This window comes from Canis lupus, chromosome 23 (assembly GCF_011100685.1).
Source record: "Canis lupus familiaris isolate Mischka breed German Shepherd chromosome 23, alternate assembly UU_Cfam_GSD_1.0, whole genome shotgun sequence".
NCBI classification, from domain to species: Eukaryota; Metazoa; Chordata; class Mammalia; order Carnivora; family Canidae; genus Canis; species Canis lupus.
The window spans coordinates 6,201,545-6,217,261 of NC_049244.1; positions in this window are offsets into that span (position 1 = coordinate 6,201,545).

Genomic DNA, 15,717 nt, shown 5'->3' on the forward strand with positions numbered 1-15,717 from the left:
ATACATGTAGAAAATTTGCCATTTTAACCATTTTGAAGTATACTATTCAGTGACATTAATTATACTTAAATGTGGTGTACTTAATCACCATGACCTATTTCCAAAACTTTTCTGTCATCTCAAACCCTGCACCCACTAAGCAATAATTCCATTTGCCCTCTTCCCTGTTCCTAAAAACCTCTAATCTACCTTCTGTCTCAGAATGTACGTATTATAGATATTTTATGTAAGTGGAGTCATACAAATTTGTCCTTTTGTGTCTAGCTTATTTCACTTAGTGAATTATGAGAATCAGAGAATTGATGTATCCTTGAGGCAAGACAGTCAAGGTAGACTGATATCCCCTCAGGAGATAATACTTCTGCTATTTTCTGCTTATCAGAAAAGAGAGAAGAAAGCATTATTCTGATCAGTAGTTACATATCTTATACCAGGGCCATGTTGATTTGCTTAAGTAAAGCTATCTTCTAGAACAACACCAGTCATTGGAATCAACTCCTGATTAAGCTGTCAGCTACCTTTATTGTCCAAGATCTTATTACTAACCAGTCCACAATATTGGTGTTTTCAACAAGTACTTTGAAGGATGCCATTCTTGTCTGCAGCTCATTTGGGTATCAGATATTATATCAGTCAGAGATCCCTTGTGGATAACTAACACTCTTGATAGTTTAAGCAGATATGGAATGTAATTTACAGGACTAGATTTATAAAACTGTTGAAAGAGCCAGGAAAGGAGCCTCCAGGCTGGGCCTCTTGGGATGACTCTGAGAACAACATAACACACTGATTCATAAAGAAAAGTGCTTCCTTTGCCTCAGCCAGGAAATTGTGCCAATTTGTAGGAACAAATCTTAGTTAAAATATGGGAAACAGAAAGCTCCTCCCAGAACATTAATTTTAGAAACATCATTTATGATGTGGAATATCAGAAATTGCAACAAACTTTACCTTCTGGGGGCAGGATAGTTCCATTGTAACCAGTACCTGCAAAATAGATGCCTAGCATACTGCATCCTTATTTAAATCCAAATTCAAGTTAGAGCAAGTATTTTCAACTGATGGAAACTAAATTGTGTCCAGACTCTTAGCTATAAAGACAAGTACAGCTTTTATTTTTCTGTTCTCTGCAGTATAAAATTTGTTCTATAAGCCTGGAGTATATAGAGAATGAATCTGTCATATTCTCAAAGAAGACAATTCTAGTTCCATGATATGTTTTCAAAGAATTCCTAACACCTACAAAAAGGTAAACTTTTTCAGTGTTTGAACACAACATAATTAAATATTAAGTGGACTCTGATCATAATAAGGTAATATATGCAAAACTGGACACTAATGAAACCCGATAAAGGAATCATCAAAAGCTACAGGAGTGATTTATTTAATCATTGCTTCAAAAGTAGGTTACTATCTACTCAAAAGGCATTAAACTATTGTGTGGCATTAATAGATTTTTGATCAATGACTTGCTTTCTAGTACCCTCTTAAAACCAATAAATGTATAATTTAAGTGCAACCCAGGCAATAAATGCAAATAACTGTACTTTGTAGGCAGTGTATACTTAGGTCTTGCTCTCTTATCTCTTCAGGCACTCTGTCTTTTGATTGGAAAATTTAATCTATTTACATTTAAGGTAATTATTAATTATGAACTTAGTGCCATATTGTTAATTATATATATATAATTATATATATTTTATATATAATTTGTAATTACTTTGTTAATTATATATATAATTTATATATATATAATTTGTATGTATTATATACAAATTAATTTGTATAAATTTATATATAATTTGTCTGTTTTGTAATTACTTTGTCTCTTCTCTTGCTTCCTTTGTTTGTGATTTCATGATTTCTCTACTGGCATGCTCAGATTCCACTCATTATTTTTTGTGTACCTACTATAAGTTTTTGCTTTGTAGTTACCATAAAGCTTACATAAAACATTTTAGAATTTTAGTGGTCTATTTTAAGCTGATAAAAATAACAGCTTAAGTTGGAATGTATTCTAAAGTTCTACACTTTTACTTATACTACTCCCCATGTTTTGTCATTGATGTCACAGTTTATATTTGTTTTATTTTGTACATCCATTAACATGTTTTGTTATTTTTACTACTTTTATTTTTTTAACCTCATAGCAGATTATAAGTGATTAGCCTACCATCGTTACAATATTATTTCTAATTTAACTATTTACCTATGTAATTTATACTTTCATATGTTCCCCTGTTACTAATTAGGGTCTTTTTTATTTCAGCTTTAAAAATTCCCTTTAACATTTCTTCAAAGTCCAGTCCTGTGGTGATGAACTCCTTCAGCTATGGTTTATAAGAAAACCATTATCTCTCCTTTAATTCTGAAGGATGTCTTTGCTGGGTAGATTATCCTTGATTGGCAATTTTTTATTTCCACATTTTGTTGGGGTTTTTTGTTTTGTTTTAAATTAATTCCAGTTAACATATAGTGTAATATTAGTTGCGGGTGTACAATAGAGTAATCCAAAAATTCCTTATACAACCTAGTGCTCAACACAAGTTCACTACTTAATCCTCATCCCCTTATGCTCCCCTCTCTCTCTGGTAACCATCAGTTTATTATCTTTAAGAGTTTGGGGATGCCTGTGTAGCTCAGTGGTTGAGCCCCTGCCTTTGGCTCGGGGCGTGATCACAGTGTCCTAGGATATAATCTCTCATCAGGCTCCCTGCAGGGAGGCTGCTTCTCTCTGCCTATGTCTCTGCCTCTCTCTCTGTGTCTTAAATAAATAAATAAAATAAATAAGTAAATAATCTTTTTTAAAAAGAGTCTGTTTCTTGATTTGTCTCTCTCACTGTCTTGTTCCCTTTGCTCATTTATTTTGTTTTTTAAATTCGACATGAGTGAGAGCATGTGGTATTTGTCTTTCCCTGACTGACTTATTTCACTTAGCATTATATTCTCTAGCTCCATCCACATCATTGCAAATGGCAAGATTTCATTCTTTTTATGGCCGAGTGATATTCCATTGTATTTATATACCATATCTCCTTTATACCTTCATCAGTCAATGGACACGAGGATACTCCCATATCTTGGCTATTGTAAATAATGCTGCAACAAACATAGGGGTGCATGTATCCCTTTGAATTAGTATTTTTGTATTCTTGGGGTGAATATCTAGTAGTGTGATTGCTGGATCATTGGATAGTTCTATTTTCATCTTCCTAAGGAACCACCATACTGTTTTTCACAGTGGCTACACAAGTTTATATTCCCACCAACACTACAAGAGTGTTCTCCTTTCTCCACATCCTTGCCAACACTTGTTGTTTCTTGTGTTGTTGATTTTTAGCCATTCTGATGGGTGTGAGGTGATATCCCATTGTAGTTTTGATTTGCATTTCCCTGATGATGAGGAATGTTGAGCATCCTTTCATGTGTCTGTTGGCCACTGGTAGGTCTTGCTTGGAGAAAGTTCTGTTCACGTCTTCTACCCATTTCTAAAAGGATTATTTAGGGGTTATTTTGGTGTTGAGTTTGATAACTTGTTTATATATTTTGGATACTAACTCTTTATTGGATATGCTGTTTGCAAATACCTTTTCCCATTCTACAGGTTGCTTTTTAATTTTTCTGATTGTTTCCATCCTGTGCAAAAGCTTTTTATCTTAACGTAGCCCCAATAGTATATTTTTACTTTTGTTTCCCTTGCCTCAGGACACATCAAGAAACACGTTACCATGGCCCATGTCAAAGAGGTACCACCTGTGTTCTTTTCTAGGATTTTTATGGTTTCAGGATTCACATTTAGGTCATGAATGCATTTTTAATTTATTTTTGTGTATGGTGTAAGAAAGTGGTCCAATTTCATTCTTTTGCATGTTGCTGTCCAGTTTCCCAGCATCATGTGTTGAAGAGACTCTCCTTTTCTTATTGGATATTCTTTCCTGCTCTGTCAAAGATTAATTAACCATATAGTTGTAGGTTCCTTTCTGGATTTTCTATTTTGTTATTGATTGATATGTCTATTTCTATGCCAGTGCCATACTGTTTGGATCACTACAGCTTCGTGATGTAGTTTGAAGCCTGGAACTGTAATGCCTCTGACTTTGCTTTGCTTTTTTAAGATGGCTTTGGCTATTTGGGGTCTTTTGAGATTCCATACAAATTTTAGGATTGCTTGTTCTACTTCTGTGAAAAATGCTGTTGGTATTTTGTTAGGGATTGCATCAAACGTGTAGATTGCTTTGGGTAGTGTAGACATTTTAACAGTATGTGTTCTTCCAATCTATGAGCATGGAATGTCTTTCCATTTCTTTGTGTTTTAAATTTCTTTCATCAGTGTTTTGTAGTTTTCAGAGAACAGGTCTCTCGTCCTCTTTAGTAAGGTTTATTCCTAGTTATCTTATTATTATTATTTTTTGGTGCAATTGTAAATGGGATTGCTTTTGGTGTATAAAAATGCTACAGATTTCTGTACATTGATTTACTATCCTGTGACTTTACTAAATTCATTTATTGTTTCCATCAGGTTTTTGGTGAAGTCTTTTTGGTTTTCTATATATAGTATCATGTCATCTGCAAATAGTGACAGTTTTACTTCTTCCCTACCAATTTGAATGTCCTTTATTTCTTTTTGTTCTCTGATTGCTATGGATAAGACTTCTATTACTATATTGAGTAAAAGTGTTGAGAATCCACATTCTTGTTCCTTAGGGGAAAAGCTCTCAGGATTTCTTCATTCAAGATGATGATAACTGGGGTTTCATAGATGGCCTTTAATATATTGAAGTGTGTTTACTCTAAACCTACTTTATTAAGAGGTTTTATCATGGATGGATGCTGACTTTCTCAAATGCTTTCCTGTTTGAGATAATGAAATGGTTGTATCTATTCTCTTATTGATGTAATTTATCACATTGATTGATTTGCAAATGTTGAATCACTCTTGAATCCCAGAAATAAATCCCACTTGATCATGCTGAATGATTTTTCTCATGTATTGTTGATTTGGTTTGCTAGTATTTTGTTGAGGATTTCTGTCTCTATTAGGGATATTGGCATGTAGTTCTCATTTTTAGTGATGTTTTTATATGGTTTTGGCATCAGTGTAATGCTGATCTTACAGAATAAATTTGTAAGTTTTACTTCCTTTTCTAATGTTTGGAATAGTTTGAGAAGAATAGATATTAATTCCTTCTTTAAATATTTTTATTTATTTATTCAGAGAGAGAGAGAGAGAGAGAGAGAGAGAGGGAGGGAGGGAGGCAGAGACACAGGCAGAGGGAGAAGCAGGCTCCATGAAGGGATCCTGACGTGGGACTCGATCCTAGGTCTCCAGGATCAACCTCAGGCTGCAAGCGGCGCTAAACCACTGCACCACCGAGGCTGTCCAATTCCTTCTTTAAATATTTGGTAGAATTCACCCGTGAAGCCATTTGGTCTTGAGATTTTGCTTGTTGGGAGGTTTTATGTTGTTGTTGTTTTTTATCTGTTTCAGCTTTTTTTGCAGGCTATCAATCTATTCAACTTTTCTATTTCTTCCTATTTCTGTTTTGGTAGCTTATGTTTATAGGAATTATCCATTTCTTCCAGGTTGTCCAATTTATTGGGATATAGTTTTTCATATTGTCTTATAATTGCTTATATTTCTGTGGTATTGGTTGTTGTTTCTTCTCTCCCTTTTGTAATTTTATTTTTTTTAGTCCTTTCTTTTATTTATTCATATATATATTTTTGTTTCATGATAAGTCTGGCCAGAGGTTTATCAATTGTATTGATTTTTTTTTTGAAGTACTGTCTCCTGGTTTTATTGATATATTTTTTTTTAAAGATTTTATTTATTCATGAGAGAGAGAGAGAGAGAGAGGGAGACAGACAGACAGATGGCAGAGGGAGAAGCAGGATCCATGCAGGGAGCCTGATGTGGGACTCGATCTTGGGTCTCCAGGATCACACCCTGGGCTGAAGTCAGTGCTAAACCGCTGATCCACCTGGGCTGCCCCTGATTTATTTATTTATTTCTAATTTCTAAATCATTTGTTTCTTATCTAATCTTTTTAAAAGATTCATTTATTTCAGAGACAGAAAGAGAGCAGAGGGAGAGGGAGGGAGAGAATCCCAAGCAGACTCCCTGCTGAGTATGCAGCTCCACACAGGGCTTGATCCTATGACCCCAAGATCACAAACCAGGCTGAAATCAGAAGTCAGACATTCAACCCACCAAGCCACCCCATATTTCTAATATAATCTATTATTCGTCTCCTTTAGGTGTAAGGTTGGGTTGTATATTTCAGATCTGTCTTGCATTTTTCTTTTTGAGAGTGAAAGAGAAGGAGAGGTGAGGGAAGAGGCAGAGAAAGAGAGTGAATCCTAAGCAGCCTCCCCAGTTAGATTGACATGGGGCTCAACCTCGCAACCCTGAGATCATGACCTGAGCCAAAGTTCGAGCCAGATGCTTAACTGACTGAACTCCCCAACCACCTCAAATTTTCTTGCTTCTTGATGTAGACATACATAGCTATAAACTTCCCTCTTAGAACAGTTTTGCTATATCCCAAAAGTTTTTGCCGATTTTGTTTTCATTTTCACTTGTTTTCATGTACTTTTCTTTCTTTGATTCCTGGTTGACCCATTCATTATTTAGTAGCATGTATTTTAACCTCCTTGTATTTATGGCCTTTCCAGATTTTTCCTATGGCTAATTTCTAGTTTCATGGTATTATGGTAAGAAAAGATGCATGGTATGACTTTGACATTCTTGAATTTGTTGAGATTGGTTTTCTGGGCTAATAGGTGATCTCTTCTGAAGTCTGTTTCATGTTCACTTGAAAAAAAAATGTGAATTTTGCAGTTTTAGGATATAGTGTCCTGAATATATCTGTTAAGCCCATCTAGTCTAGTGTTCCATTCAAAACCATTGTTTTCTTGTTAATTTCCTTTAGATTATTTGTCCATTTATGTAAGTGAGGTATTATAGTCCCATACTATTATAATATTATTATCAATTAGTTCCTTGATTTTATGTACTTGGGCGCTCTTGTGTTAATGAATAAATACTTAGAGTTCTTATATTGAACCATACCCTTTATTATTATATAGTGTTCTTCTTTGTCTCTTGTTAAATATTTTGTTTCAAAGTTTATTTTATATAAGTATTGCTACTCAGCTTGCTCTTGACTTCCATATGCATGAATATTTTTCCATCCCCTCCCTTTCAATCTGCAGGTATCTTGAGGTTTAAAAATGAGTCTCTTAGACCAGTTTAGGTTTGGGTGACTCATTGGTTAAGTGACCAAGTATTGATTTTGGCTCAGTTAATGATCTCAGGGTTGTGAGATTGAGCTCTTCTCTTTGCTGGTTGTGGAGTCTTCTTTTGATTTTTCTCTCTCTCCCTCTCCTTCTGCCCCTCCTTCCTTTTTCTCCTACTCTCTCTATCTATCTGTCTCCTGACCCCTCCCAAAAAAACCCTAAAAAATAAAATGAGCCTCTTGTAAGAAAAATATAGATGGGGAAAAAAAGGAAAATATAGATGGGTCTTTTTTTTTTAATCTATTTTGCTACTTTGTGCCTTTTAATTGGAGTATTTAGTCTACTTACATTCAGATTATTTATTGATAGATATGTATTTATTGTCACTTTATTATTTGTTTTGTGGTTGTTTCTGAAGATTTTCTCTGATCTTTCCATGTCTTTCTTTCATGTTTTACAGATTTCCTTTAGTGATATATTTGGATTTATTTCTCTTTACTCTTTTTTTTTAAGATTTTATTTATTTATTCATGATAGAGAGAGAGAGAAGCAGAGACACAGGCAGAGGGAGAAGCAGGCTCCATGCTGGGAGCCCGATATGGGACTCGATCCTGGGACTCCAGGATCGTGCCCTGGGCCAAAGGCAGGCGCTAAACCGCTGAGCCACCCAGGGATCCCACTCTTTCTCTTTACTCTTGACATGTTTATTAGTAGTTGTTGACATGTGGTTACCATTAGGTTTGTATATAACCTGCCTCTGTGCATAGCAGTCTATATTAAGTTGGTAATTGTCCAAATTTAACCCCATTCCTTACTTCTTTCCTCCCCACACCTATGTATATGTTGTTATATATTATATACTTTGAGAGTTCCCTGTTTTTTTACAGAAATATTCATTTTATTGCTTTTGTGTTTCCCACCTTATACTGTCACTTTTGATGTCTCCTCCTCTCTCAACGAGTACCTTTAATCTTTCTTGCAGGGCTGGTTTAGTGGTCATGAACTGAAGTTTTTATTTCTTTGGGAAACTCTTTGTCTCCTTGTATTCTGAATGACAGCCTTGCTACAGAGAGTGTTCTTGGCTGCAGATTTTTCCTACTTAGGCAGTCTGAATAAAACATACCCCTCCCTTCTGTCTTTCAAAGTTTCTGTTGAAAACTCTCCTACTGGCCTTATGGGTTTTCCCTTGTAAGTTCCTGTCCTTTTTTGTCTTGTTGCTATTAAACATTTTCTTTATCACTGTATTTTTCCAGCTTATTTGCACTATGTCTTGGTGTGAATCTGCTTTTGTTGATTTTGATGGGACATCTCTGTGCCTCTTGGATCTGGGTGTTTGTTTCCTTCTCTAGATTAGGGAAGTTTTCAGCTATAATCTCTTGAAATACATTTTCTGCCCCTTTCCTCTCTGCTCTCCCTCTGAGACTCCTGTAATAGAAATGCTATTATGTTTGATGGAGTCACTGAGTTCCCTAAATCTACTCTCATTTTGCATAATTCATTTTCTTTCCTTTGTTCAGTTTGAATACTTTCCATTATTCTGTCTTCTAGGTCACTAATTCATCCCTCTGCTCTTCCATCCTGCTGCTCATTCCATCAAGTATGTTTCTCCTTTCATTTATTGGCCCCTTTATCTCCACTATGTTATTGCTTATGTCTGTGGTAAGGGTCTCACTCATGTCTTCTACTCTTTTCTCAAGTCCTTGTGATCATTGCTTTAAATTTTCTATCAGGCATGTTGTTAATGCCAGCTTTTCTTAGATCTCTGGCAGTGGCTTTGTCCTGTTCTTTCATTTGGGACAGATTTCTCTGTTTCCTCATTTTGTCTGCCTGTCTGTGCCTGTTCCTCTGTGTTAAGAAAGTCAGCTGTGTCTTCTGCTCTTGACCGTAGTGACTTTAGGAAGAAGAGTTCCTGGAGTGCCCTGTAGTTCAGTGTTCCCTGTTCTCCAGAACCTGGCACTCCAGAAGAGCTTGCCATGTGTGTTGCTTATGCCCTGCTGTTGTGTCTGAGTCATCTTTCCTTTCAGAGTAGTTGTCTGCACTGACTCTCTGCCTGTTATGGTCTTTGCTTGGTCTCTGTGGTGTGAGTGGGGCCCAGACAGGCCAGCTCTGAGGGGTCGTGCTGAAGTACTTCAATATGGGGTGGCAAGGTTAGAAAAATTTGTGCTGAGTCACTAGTCCTAAGCCAGATCCCCCAAAGGGCAGTGATGGCTGGGGGCTTTATACTTGGGCAGCTTAGGTGCAAGGCTGGACATAGTTTGGTGATGGCTGGGCCCAGCATGCTTTGGTGGTGACTCAGCTCTGTGAAGCAGCTGGGTGTGGCATAGTGGCTGGGTACTGTATGGTGTGCAGCTTTCATCTGAGCCCACTGCCAAGGCTAGCAGACTTGGAGTGGATAAGTCTTCAGGAGAACTCATGGGTTTATTGCACTGCTATCAGGTTACTTAGCAAGTGACTGTGCTGTCCCACATCCCCCAGATGGCCCTTTGTTTATTCTAGAAGACCGAGGAGGAAAACTGCACCTGCTATCTCCCTCGTTTTCAAGATATCACCCAACACATTCTAAAATCAATATGAACAGGTCTATCTTCCATTTGTTGCTGGTGTTGTATAAATCGCCATGTTTATGTTGCCTCCTTGTGCAGGCTGCTGTCTCTTTAGGGTGACAATCCAGCTATCACTCACCCTCCCACAGGAGCCTAACTTTAAGACGACCCTGGTTCCAAGTTGCTCAACTACCTCTTGTAATGATGATATTTATTTTTATTCTGTGTAAATCAATTAACTAACACAGATGGTCAGTTCAATTACCACATAAATTTTGAATTATATGACAAATAATGTTCCCAAGTCCTGTTACTTGAGAACTAGTTATTGTTTATCTTGAGAATATGTATCTAATGGTTAATGTCTGCTTGCCTATACAAAGGATAAGATTAGTTTCTGTCTTTAAAACCTGGGTGGATTGGCTGTGGTGTAGATCACATGCTCATTAAACTTATACCCAAAATAAAACCAACTTCTCTCTTTTATCTTCGTGGAGGTTTTCTGGAATGGGAAGATTTTGTTTTACATTGTTAAGAAACTTTGAAAAAATTATTATAAAACTTTTGTAATTAAAACAATATAGTATTAGTTCAGAGATAGAGATTTCACTAGAATAGAGTTCAAAAACAGACCCAAACACATATGGACATTTAATTTATGACAAATATAGTACTATCAAATAATAGGAAAAATTAACATTATTTTCAATATGCAATGCTGGGCAGAGAAATATACATATGAGATGAAATATTTACTCTTTCACACTATTACAAAAATCAGTTATGGTAGGTTTTAGGCCTAAGTGAAAAGGTGAAATAAAAAAGCTTCTAGAAGATAATATAGGAGAATATATTCACATCATTAACATGAAACTTTACCCCCTACACAGCATTAATTACAATAACTTACCAAAGACATAGAACGTCAAAACATAGACTTTATCTGTAACATATGCAACTGATGACATGTTATAAATAATGTAAAAAAGTCATAATTTAACAATAAAGTAGAAAATCTAATATGAGAATAATTGACCAGACTTAAATCTTAATTTCCTAAAAGACCGATATCCAAAATGCCAATAACCACGAAAAGGTGCTCATAGTCATTAAGTCATTATGAGAGTATAATTTTAAAAAGACAGTGAGAAAGCTTGAGAGTTCCTACCCTGTTCTAACAAAAGTAAATATTTGGGAAAACTAAAAGATCAACAATTTTTCTTGAATTCATAGATGAGGACACAGGGAAAACTGTTGTCCCCAAGATTGGAGAGACAAATGAATACAGGGAATCATAGCTTATTAGTGTGGAGACTCAGGAACTAGTGCTGGCAGTAGAAAAGCCCAAGCTGTCAATGATAAATTGTGGGGGGCTTAGTGTAGAAAACTAAGTTTAAAAATTCCAGGGGACTCAATCCTAAGGGATCCCCACAATTTTGTAAGATTTACCTTCAAAAGATTGACCAGATTCCCACAGTAAGTATCTGAGAAAAATCTTCTCAGTCTTCTTTGAAGTGGAGGGGAAAGTGAGCCATTTTGAAATGCTCCAGAGCACTTTGTTCTTTGCAAGGCTTGTCTCAGAGGAAACTAGTTAATAAGACCCTAATCTGATAGAGTATTATTGGAGCCTAACTGACCTGGGGAAGTGAAATACCCAACTCCAGCCAAATTTAATGAATGTGTGACACTTAAGGGGGGGAGGAAAAAACCTGAAAAGTCCTTGTGAAATTCATAGGTCGAGGCATAGACTCACTGAGCATCTGAGACCTCATCCTAGGACTACAGAACATTTCCCCTCCCCCAGTCTTCACCACTATAATGTCTAATTTATAGCCATTCCTTTTACTCAGTACATAATGCCTATCAAAAAATTATAAGACTGGGATCCCTGGGTGGCGCAGCGGTTTGGCGCCTGCCTTTGGCCCAGGGTGCGATCCTGGAGACCCGGGATCGAATCCCATATCAGGCTCCCGATGCATGGAGCCTGCTTCTCCCTCTGCCTGTGTCTCTGCCTCTCTCTCTCTCTGTGACTATCATAAGTAAATAAATAAAAAAATTAAAAAAAAAAAAACTCAAAAAATTATAAGACATAAAAAAGGCAAAAACACAATTTGAAGATTCAGAGAAAGCATCAGAATTAAATATGGTAGAGAATATTAGAATTATCAGATCAAGAAGTTCAACCATGATTAATATGCTAAGAGATAAAGTAGACAGTATGCAAGAACAGATGAGAAACGTAAGCAGAGATGGAAATCCTAAGAAGGAACCAAAAAGAAATATTAGAGATGGAAAAAAAAAAAACGCACTGTAACAGAAATGAAGAATACTTTTGATGAGTAACAAATAGAAAGTAGTAACAAATATGGTAAATAGTGATTCAGGAGAGGAGAGGGGCAGGATGGCGGAGGAGTAGGGTCCGCAAGTCACCTGTCCCCACCAAATTAACTAGATAACCTTCAAATCATCCTGAAAATCTATGAATTCGGCCTGAGATTTAAGGAGAGACCAGCTGGAATGCTACAGTGAGAAGAGTTCGCGCTTCTATCAAGGTAGGAAGACGGGGAAAAAGAAAGAAGCAAAAGGCCTCCAAGGGGGAGGGGCCCCGCGAGGAGCCGGGCTGAGGCCGGGGCGAGTGTCCCCAGGACAGGAGAGCCCCGTCCCGGAGGAGCAGGAGCTGCACCGACCTTCCCGGGCGGAAAGGGGCTCGCGGGGAGTTGGAGCAGGACCCAGGAGGGCGGGGATGCCCTCGGGTTCCCTGGGACAGTAACAGACACCTGCGCGCCCAGGAGAGTGCGCCGAGCTCCCTAAGGGCTGCAGCGCGCACGGGGGACCCGGAGCAGCTCGGGGGGCTCGGGGGCGGCTCCGCGGAGGGGGCTGCGGGGCGGGAGCAGCTCGGGGGGCTCGGGGGTGGCTCCGCGGAGGGGGCTGTGGGGCGGGAGCGCGAATCCACCAGCGCAGGCCCCGGAGCACAGGGCGCCGGGACACAGCCCAGGATCCGGCCTCCCCCGGGACAGGCAGAGGCCGGGAGGGCCCAGGACAGCGAGGACGCTCCTGCCCCAGCTGAGCAGATCAGCGGCCCCACCCGGAGCCTCCAGGCCCTGCAGACCCAGAGCTCTGGAGCTACTGCGGGAGCTGACTCCAGGGCTCCAGAGCTGGCCCCGCCACTGGGGTTGTTCCTCCTGGGGCCTCACGGGGTAAACAACCCCCACTGAGCCCTGCACCATGCAGGGGGCAGAGCAGCTCCCCCAAGTGCTAACACCTGAAAATCAGCACAACAGGCCCCTCCCCCAGGAGACCAGCTAGACGGACAAGATCCAGGGGAAGTCAAGGGACTTAAAGTATACAGAATCAGAAGATAGCCCCCTTGGTTTTTTTATTTTTTCTACTTTTTGATTTCTGTTTGCTTCCCACACCTTTTTTTCCCTTTCTTTCTTTTTCTTTCTCTTTTTCTTCTCTTTTTTCTTTTTTTCTTCCTTTTTTCTTTTTTCTTTTTCTCTTTTCTTTCCTTCTTTCTCTCCTCTCTTTTTCGCCTTTTCCCAATACAACTTGTTTTTGGCCACTCTGCACTGAGCAAAATGACTAGAAGGAAAACCTCACCTCAAAAGAAAGAATCAGAAACAGTCCTCTCTCCCACAGAGTTACAAAATCTGGATTACAATTCAATGTTAGAAAGCCAATTCAGAAGCACTATTATACAGCTACTGGTGGCTCTAGAAAAAAGCATAAAGGACTCAAGAGACTTCATGACTGCAGAATTTAGATCCAATGAGGCAGAAATTAAAAATCAACTGAATGAGACGCAATCCAAACTAGAAGTCCTAACAACAAGGGCTAACGAAGTAGAAGAACGAGTGAGTGACATAGAAGACAAGTTGATGGCAAAGAGGGAAACTGAGGAAAAAAGAGACAATTAAAATATCATGAGGATCGATTAAGGGAAATAAACGAAAGCCTGAGGATGAAAAAGCTACGTTTAATTGGGGTTCCCGAGGGTGCCAAAAGGGCCAGAGGGCCAGAATATCTATTTGAACAAATCATAGCTGAAAACTTTCCTAATCTCGGAAGAGAAACAGGCATTAAGATCCAGGAAATAGAGAGATTCCCCCCCCTAAAATAAATAAAAACCGGTTCAACACCTCGAAGTTTAATAGTTAAGCTTGCAAATTCCAAAGATAAAGAGAAGATCCTTAAAGCAGCAAGAGACAAGAAATCCCTGACTTTTATGGGGAGGAGTATTAGGGTAACAGCAGACCTCTCCACAGAGACCTGACAGGCCAGAAAGGGCTGGCAGGATATATTCAGGGTCCTAAATGAGAAGAACATGCAACCAAGAATACTTTATGCAGCAAGGCTGTCATTCAGAATGGAAGGAGAGATAAAGAGCTTCCAAGACAGGCAGGAACTGAAAGAATATGTGACCTCCAATACCAGCTCTGCAAGAAATTTTAAGGGGGACTCTTAAAATTCCCCTTTAAGAAGAAGTCCAGTGGAACAATCCACAAAAACAAGAACTGAATAGATATCATGATGACACTAAACTCATATCTGTCAATAGTAACTCTGAACGTGAACGGGCTTAATGACCCCATCAAAAGGCGCAGGATGTCAGACTGGATAAAAAAGCAGGACCCATCTATTTGCTGTCTACAAGAGACTCATTTTAGACAGAAGGACACCTACAGCCTGAAAATAAAAGGTTGGAGAACCATTTACCATTCGAATGGTCCTCAAAAGAAAGCAGGGGCAGCCATTCTCATATCAGATAAACTAAAATTTACCCCGAAGACTGTGAGAGATGAAGAGGGACACTATCTCATACTTAAAGGATCTCTCCAACCAGAGGACTTAACCATCCTCAATATATATGTCCTGAGTGTGAGAGCTCCCAAATATTTAAATCAATTAATAACCAAAGTGAAGAAATACTTAGATAATAATACACTTATACTTGGTGACTTCAATCTAGCTCTTTCTATACTCGATATGTCTTCTAAGCACAATATCTCCAAAGAAATGAGAGCTTTAAATGATACACTGGACCAGATGGATTTCAGAGATATCTACAGAACTTTACATCCAAACTCAACTGAATACACATTCTTCTCAAGTGCACATGGAACTTTCTCCAGAATAGACCACATACTGGGTCACAAATCGGGTCTGAACCGATACCAAAAGATTGGGATCGTCCCCTGCATATTCTCAGACCATAATGCCTTGAAATTAGAACTAAATCACAACAAGAAGTTTGGAAGGACCTCAAACACGTGGATGTTAAGGACCATCCTGCTAAAAGATGAAAGGGTCAACCAGGAAATTAAGGAAGAATTAAAAAGATTCATGGAAACTAATGACAATGAAGATACAACCTTTCAAAATCTTTGGAACGCAGCTAAAGCAGTCCTAAGGGGGAAATACATCGCAATACAAGCATCCATTCAAAAACTAGAAAGAACTCAAATACAAAAGCTAACTTTATACATAAAGGAGCTAGAGAAAAAACAGCAGATAGATCCTACACCCAGCAGAAGAAGAGAGTTAATTAAAATTCCAGCAGAACTCAACGAAATCGAGACCAGAAGAACTGTGGAACAGATCAACAAAACCAGGAGTTGGTTCTGTGAAAGAATTAATAAGATAGATAAACCATTAGTCAGCCTTATTAAAAAGAAGAGAGAGAAGACTCAAATTAATAAAATCATGAATGAGAAAGGAGAGATCACTACCAACACCAAGGAAATACAAACGATTTTAAAAACATATTATGAACAGCTATATGCCAATAAATTAGGCAATCTAGAAGAAATGGACACATTCCTGGGAAGCCACAAACTACCAAAACTGGAACAGGAAGAAATAGAAAACCTGAACAGGCCAATAACCAGGGAGGAGATTGAAGCAGTCATCAAAAACCTCCCAAGACACAAAAGTC